Genomic DNA, 7,827 nt, shown 5'->3' with positions numbered 1-7,827 from the left:
AATACTAATCAGAGGTTCATTAGCCTAAGGTCTTTTCCCCTGGTTATATTACTTAGGATCAAGATTTAAATGAGAGAGTAACTCTCATACTATTTGTAGTATTTGAATTCCACTATTTAAATGCACTAGTAATGGCTACATAGCCACTATTTTGATCTAGTCCATGATCATACAAATAACCTGTCTATATTATTGTATAATAAATTAGAGGACATCAATTGTGAATTATGAGAGTTGGAATCAACTCAAAATCAATTATGGTTGAATATTAAATAAAGTTTGAATTTACAAAAGTCCCTGTCTTGTTATTTTTATCAGATTAATTCTACTTTGAATTTGGAGGTGGGACCAGTGGCATTAGTTAGATAATTTCATGGGCTTTCCAACGGTATAAAGTTTGCTCAATTTGGTTTGGTAGATTTCAAACTATTCAAATTTTACTAAAGCATCTGCAGGACAATTTAAATTATCAAATAAACCTAAGTTTGAATTATTGGGCTAGGCGGGAAACGCTACTGGGCTGAAACGGAATTTAAAAACACAGCGCACCCCATCTAGCAACTGGTGCCTTGGGCCGCCCTGACGAGGTGGGGGTCACCCGTCAGTGGCTTTTAAAACGACGAAGCGGTACGCGAGGGGTGAGCCGTTGGATTAGAACAGAAATCGACGGCGTGTGTGTGTCGTCGTCTCCGACGAGCGACGGGCGCACTGGCGGCGAGCCTAGGGGGTGGGAGGAGGTACCAGGCCGTCGGAGAGGGTGGGTAGGCTGCTCGGAGAAGTGGAAGTCGATGAGGAAGCGCCTGGTGCAGCGGCGGAGCTCGGCGAGGCTCCAGGCGATGCAGAGCTTCCGCGGGCTCCGGCGGCTTCGAGCTCGCGATTTGAGCTACTCCGGCGAGGTGGGGTGAAATTGGCTGGGGGAGAATGATCAGTGAGGAGAGGGGAGCAAGGTGTGTGAAGAAATGGAGGGCTGAGGTCCTCTATTTATAGCGGGTGGGAGGTGGCCGTGGGGTGCTGTGGAGGAGCGGCCATGGCGTGGCGTTTCCGGCGATCCAAGGGGCAAGTGAAGGATGGCTATGGCTAGCCCTCATCCTGGCGATGCTCAACGTGCAGCGGGGCAGAGAAAAGGGCGACAGGATTGCTCACGAGCTTGTAGGGAGTGCGGCAGAGCGTGCGGCCTGATTCGGGTGAGGACGACGGCGACGGAGCAGGGGCAGGCTAGGGATGGTGTCTGGCGTGTAGAGGGCGGGGAGGCGATGCTCGACGCAGAGCTAGCTTGTGCAGGGGTGGCGTAGGATGCTCGAGCGCGTGGCGTCCTGGCGCAGCCAGAGCGCGGTCACCGCGTGCACGGGCTTGTACTGGCACGTTTTGGACGAGCTCGTTCCGGCCAATGCCGTGGCTTGGCGATGCTTGGCTATGTACGGTGAGGTTCCTTGAGCTGCAGAGAGGCTCCAGGACAAGGAGATGGGGCGAGATGGTGGCCAGAGAGAAAGTGAGGAGTGGTGGCCAAAGGTGGCCGGCATGGTACGGTGGTGAGCTCCTCTCTCCATCTTTCCACTTTAATCGGCCAGGGCAGGTACCAAACTTGATGCAGGGGATGCAGGAGGGTATAATGATCGCAAGTTAAAGGGGTTTAGGCAAGAAACCAGAGGGTAATAGAGTGTAACACAAAAATGAAACTATGCCTGCCAAGTGTTCGATCATATGGCCGCATGAACATTTTTGATGAATTTTGGAAATCTTTTTGGTACAACTCAATCATATAATTAATGTGTTGGAATGGTGGTGGTTGTGTTCAATTTGGAGTTGTTTTGCAAAGTTTCAATTTTGAGGTCATCTTCTCTTTGTTTCAACATCACTACTTGACACATTCCTACTGGTCAACCCAGTCAACTCTAGCAATGGTGGTCAACATGAAAGTTACTCACCTTGACATGGTCTTGGATGACATAGTATTGGTTGACCAAGTTTAGTTTAAGAATAGAGAAAACCAGAGGGGTAAAGTGGTGAAGAAAATAAAAAGAGGACATATGACCATTATCATATGCATGAAGATTTTGAGATTTCCTTGGGTTTGATTCTTGTTTCTTTGATACGATTGTGTTTGTTTATCATATCTTAGTATTCTACAAGCAAGAGAGCAAGCAATTATGGCCTTTGATGAAGATTTGCAATTTGGCCTTAGGTGTATGTGAGTGAGATATGGGTTTTTCTCATTTTCTTTTATTCTTCTCATTTTAGGGTTAGGTGATCTTAGTTTAGGGTTTAATAGCACTTGATCAACATACTAACACTCATCATGGCAATTGCACAAAAGAAAATCACTCATATGCATGGAACTATATGTGGCACTATATGCATAGAAAAAGTTTTTGTTAATTGCAAATTTTGAGTTTGGGAAATTTTCTTTCTTGATTAATATTGTTGAAACTAGGGATGTTACAACAAAGCTACTGAAAGTTAATGGAATAAAGAAATCCATCAAACATAGCAAAACAGGCAATGCGAAATAAAAGGCAGAATCTGTCAAAACAGAACAGTCCGTAAAGACGAATTTTTTAGGTGCACCAGACTTGCTCAAATGAAAATTCTCAAATTGAATGAAAGTTGTGTACATATCTGAGGATTACTCACATAAATTGGCAGATTTTTCTGAGTTACCTACAGAGACTACTGCTCAAATTCGTGACAGCAAGAAATCTATTTCTGCGCAGTAATCCAAATCTAGTATGAACCTTACTATAAAAGACTTTACTTGGCACAACAATGCAACAAAATTAAGATAAGGAGAGGTTGCTACAGTAGTAACAACTTCCAAGACTCAAATATAAAAAAAAAGTGCAGAAGTAAAATCATGGGTTGTCTCCCATAAGCGCTTTTCTTTAACGCCTTTCAGCTAGGCGCAGAAAGTGTGTATCAAGTAACATCAAGAGACGAAACATCAACATCATAATTTGTTCTAATGATAGAATCAAAAGGTAACTTCATTCTCTTTCTAGGGAAGTGTTCCATACCTTTCTTGAGAGGAAATTGATATTTAATATTACCTTCCTTCATATCAATAATAGCACCAACAGTTCGAAGAAAAGGTCTTCCCAATACAATGGGACAAGATGCATTGCATTCAATATCCAAGACAACAAAATCAACGGGGACAAGGTTATTGTTAACCATAATGCGAATATTATCAAAACTCCCCAAAGGTTTCTTTGTAGAATTATCAGCAAGATTAACATCCAAATAACAATTTTTCAATGGTGGCAAGTCAAGCATATTATAGATTTTCCTAGGCATAACGGAAATACTTGCACCAAGATCACATAAAGCATTGCAATCAAAATCATTGACCTTAATCTTAATGATGGTCTCCCAACCATCCTCTAACTTCCTAGGAATAGAAGTTTCGCGATTTAATTTCTCTTCTCTAGCTTTTATGAGAGCATTTGTAATATGTTTCGTAAAGGCCAAATTTATAGCACTAGCATTAGGACTTTTAGCAAGTTTTTGTAAGAACTTTATAACTTCAGAGATGTGACAATCATCAAAATCTAAACCATTATGATCTAAAGCAATGGGATCATTATCCCCAACATTAGAAAAAATTTCAGCAGTCTTATCACAGGCAGTTTCAGCAGTTTTAGCAGTTTCGGGCAGTTTTTCACGCTTTGCATTAGAAGTGGAAACATTGCCAACACCAATTATTTTACCATTGATAGTAGGAGGTGTAGCAACATGTGAAGCATTAGCATTACTATTGGTGGTAATAGTCCAAACTTTAGCTACATTATTATCTTTAGCATTTTCTTCTTTTTCCCACCTAGCACGCAATTCGGCCATCAATCTAATATTCTCATTAATTCTAACTTGGATGGCGTTTGCTGTAGCAAATGACTTAATATCTTTATTTTCATTAGGCATAACTTTCGATTTCAAAAGATCAACATCAGCAGCAAGACTATCAACTTTAGAAGCAAGTATATCAATTTTCACAAGCTTTTCTTCAACAGATTTGTTAAAAGCAGTTTGTGCATTAATAAATTCTTTAAGCATGGCTTCAAATCCAGGGGGTGTATTCCTATTATTGTTGTAAGAATTCTCATAAGAATTACCATAACCGTTACCATTATTATAAGGATATGGCCTATAGTTGTTACTAGAATTGTTCCGATAAGCATTGTTGTTGAAATTATTATTTTTAATGAAGTTCACATCAACATGTTCTTCTTGGGCAACCAATGAAGCTAACGGAACATTATTAGGATCAACATTTGTCCTACCATTCACAAGCATAGACATAATAGCATCAATCTTATCACTCAAGGAGGAGGTTTCTTCGACGGAATTTACCTTCTTACCTTGTGGAGCTCTTTCCGTGTGCCATTCAGAGTAATTAATCATCATATTATCAAGAAGCTTTGTTGCGGCGCCTAGAGTGATGGACATAAAAGTACCTCCAGCAGCTGAATCCAATAGGTTCCACGAGGAAAAATTCAATCCTGCATAAAAGGTTTGGATGATCATCCAAGTAGTCAGTCCATGGGTAGGGCAATTTTTAACCAAAGATTTCATTCTTTCCCATGCTTGGGCAACATGCTCATTATCCAATTGTTTAAAATTCATTATGCTACTTCTCAAAGATATAATTTTAGCAGGAGGATAATATCTACCAATGAAAGCATCCTTACATTTAGTCCATGAATCAATACTGTTCTTAGGCAGAGATAGCAACCAATCTTTAGCTCTTCCTCTTAATGAGAAAGGAAACAATTTTAATTTTATAATGTCACCATCTACATCCTTATATTTTTGCATTTCACATAGTTCAACAAAATTATTAAGATGGGCAGCAGCATCATCAGAACTAACACCAGAAAATTGCTCTCTCATAACAAGATTTAGTAAAGCAGGTTTAATTTCAAAGAATTTTGCTGTAGTAGCAGGTGGAGCAATAGGTGTGCATAAGAAATCATTATTATTTGTGTTTGTGAAGTCACACAACTTAGTATTTTCAGGAGTACCCATTTTAGCAATAGTAAATAAAGCAAACTAGATAAAGTAAATGCGAGTAACTAACTTTTTTATGTTTTTAATATGGAGAACGCAAACAAGACAGTAAATAAAGTAAAGCTAGCAACTAATTTTTTTTGTGTTTTGATATAATGCAGCAAACAAAGAAGTAAATAAAATAAAGCAAGACAAAAACAAAGTAAAGAGATTGGAAGTGGAGACTCCCCTTGCAGCGTGTCTTGATCTCCCCAGCAACGGCACCAGAAAAAGAGTCTTGATACGCGTACAGCACGCGTCCGTTGGGAACCCCAAGAGGAAGGTGTGATGCGTACAGCAGCAAGTTTTCCCCCAGTAAGAAACCAAGGTTTATCGAACCAGTAGGAGCCAAGAAGCACGTTGAAGGTTGATGGCGGCGGAGTGTAGTGCGGCGCAACACCAGGGATTCCAACGCCAATGTGGAACCTGCACAACACAACCAAATTAATTTGCCCCAACGTGACAGTGAGGTTGTCAATCTCACCGGCTTGCTGTAACAAAGGATTAGATGTATAGTGTGGATGATGATGTTTGCAGAAAACAGTAAAACGAGTATTGCAGTAGATTGTATTTGATGTAAAGAATGGGCCGGGGTCCACAGTTCACTTGTGGTGTCTCTCCCATAAGAAATAGCATGTTGGGTGAACAAATTACAGTTGGGCAATTTACAAATAAAGATGGCATGACAATGCACATACATGTTATGATGAGTAGTGTGAGATTTAATTGGGCATTACGACAAAGTACATAGACCGCTATCCAGCATGCATCTATGCCTAAAAAGTCCACCTTCAGGTTATCATCCGAACTCCTTCCAGTATTAAGTTGCAAACAACAGACAATTGCATTAAGTATGGTGCGTAATGTAATCAACAAATACATCCTTAGACATAGCATTGATGTTTTATCCCTAGTGGCAACAGCACATCCACAACCTTAGAACTTTCATCACTTGTCCTGCATTTAATGGAGGCATGAACCCACTATCGAGCATAAATACTCCCTCTTGAAGTTACAAGTAACGACTTGGCCAGAGCCTCTACTAATAACGGAGAGCATGCAAGATCATAAACAACACATAGATGATAGATTGATAATCAACATAACATAGCATTCAATATTCATCGGATCCCAACAAACGCAACATGTAGCATTACAAATAGATGATCTTGATCATGTTAGGCAGCTCACAAGATCCAAGAATGATAGCACAATTAGGAGAAGACGACCATCTAGCTACTGCTATGGACCCATAGTCCAGGGGTGAACTACTCACACATCACTCCGGAGGCGACCATGGCGGTGAAGAGTCCTCCGGGAGATGATTCCCCTCTCCGGCAGGGTGCCGGAGGCGATCTCCTGAATCCCCCGAGATGGGATTGGCGGCGGCGGCGTCTCTGGAAGGTTTTTCGTATCGTGGCTCTCGGTACTGGAGTTATTATCAACGAAGGCTTAAGTAGGCGGAAGGGTAGGTCAGGGGGCACCACGAGGGGCCCACACGCTAGGGCCGCGCGGCCAGGGCCTGGGCCGCGCCGCCCTAGTGTGGCGTTGCCTCGTCGCCCCACTTTGTATCTCCTCCGGTCTTCTGGAAGCTTCGTGGAAAAATAAGATCCTGGGCGTTGATTTCGTCCAATTCCGAGAATATTTCCTACTAGGATTTCTGAAACCAAAAACAGCAGAAAACAACAACTGGCTCTTCGACATCTTGTTAATAGGTTAGTGCTGGAAAATGCATAAATATGACATAAAGTATGTATAAAACATGTAGGTATTGTCATAAAACAAGCATGGAACATAAGAAATTATCGATACGTTGGAGAAGTATCAGTCACATGTGTGCCTTCTTTCCACACGGAATCATGCATTTGCCAAAATAATGAGGGAAGTAATTAAGTTACAGGCCCATTATCCAGAAAGTCGAATTAAATCAATTCGCATGGACAATGCTACAGAATTCTCCTCGCGTGCTTTCAATGACTATTGCATGGCCCTGGGGATTGAAGTTCAGCACTCTGTCCATATGTCCACACTCAAAATGGTTTGGCTGAATCCCTTATTAAGGGGATCAAACTCATTGCAAGACCTTTGTTGATGAATTGCAGCTTGCCAACGTCTTGTTGGGGTCATGCAGTTTTACACGCTGCTGACTTAATACAATTACGACCTACTGCATATCACAGTACTTCCCCTCTGTAATTGGTACGTGGAAATCCACCTAGAATTTCCCATATGCGTAAGTTCGGATGTGCTACATATATCCCGATCTCACCACCTCAGCGGACATCCTTGGGCCCATACAGAAAACTGGGGATCTATGTGGGGTACAAATCGCTGTCGATTATTAAGTACCTGGAACCTCTTACTGGGGATCTATTCACAGCCCGTCACGCTGACTGCATAATTGACGAGGAGCACTTTCTGGCATTAGGGGGAGATTTCAAGTACCAGAGAGAATGCCCGGAAATTGATTGGAATGCTCTTGCCATTTCATCCTCCGATCCACGTACCCAAGAGACCGAACTCTAAGTTCGGAAAATCATAAATTTGCAACATCTTGCAAATAATCTGCCAGATTCATTTACTGATTTAAAAGGTGTCACAAAATCCTTGAATCCGGACAGAAATGCGCCCGAAAGAGTGGAGGTACGAACTAAAACCACTCAACTACCCATTCCCAAAAAGAGGGGGAGTAGTACGGCCTCTGACCAGGATCCTGCTTCTCACAAGCAGCAAAGGAGAGTGAGGAGAAACTCCTCAAAGTCAGTAGATGCAAGTCAACTCAACGTT

The sequence above is a fragment of the Lolium perenne genome, chromosome 2, assembly GCF_019359855.2.
Source record: "Lolium perenne isolate Kyuss_39 chromosome 2, Kyuss_2.0, whole genome shotgun sequence".
Lineage (NCBI taxonomy): Eukaryota > Viridiplantae > Streptophyta > Magnoliopsida > Poales > Poaceae > Lolium > Lolium perenne.
The sequence above is the reverse complement of the archived record's forward strand: the minus strand, read 5'-3'. Positions refer to the sequence as shown.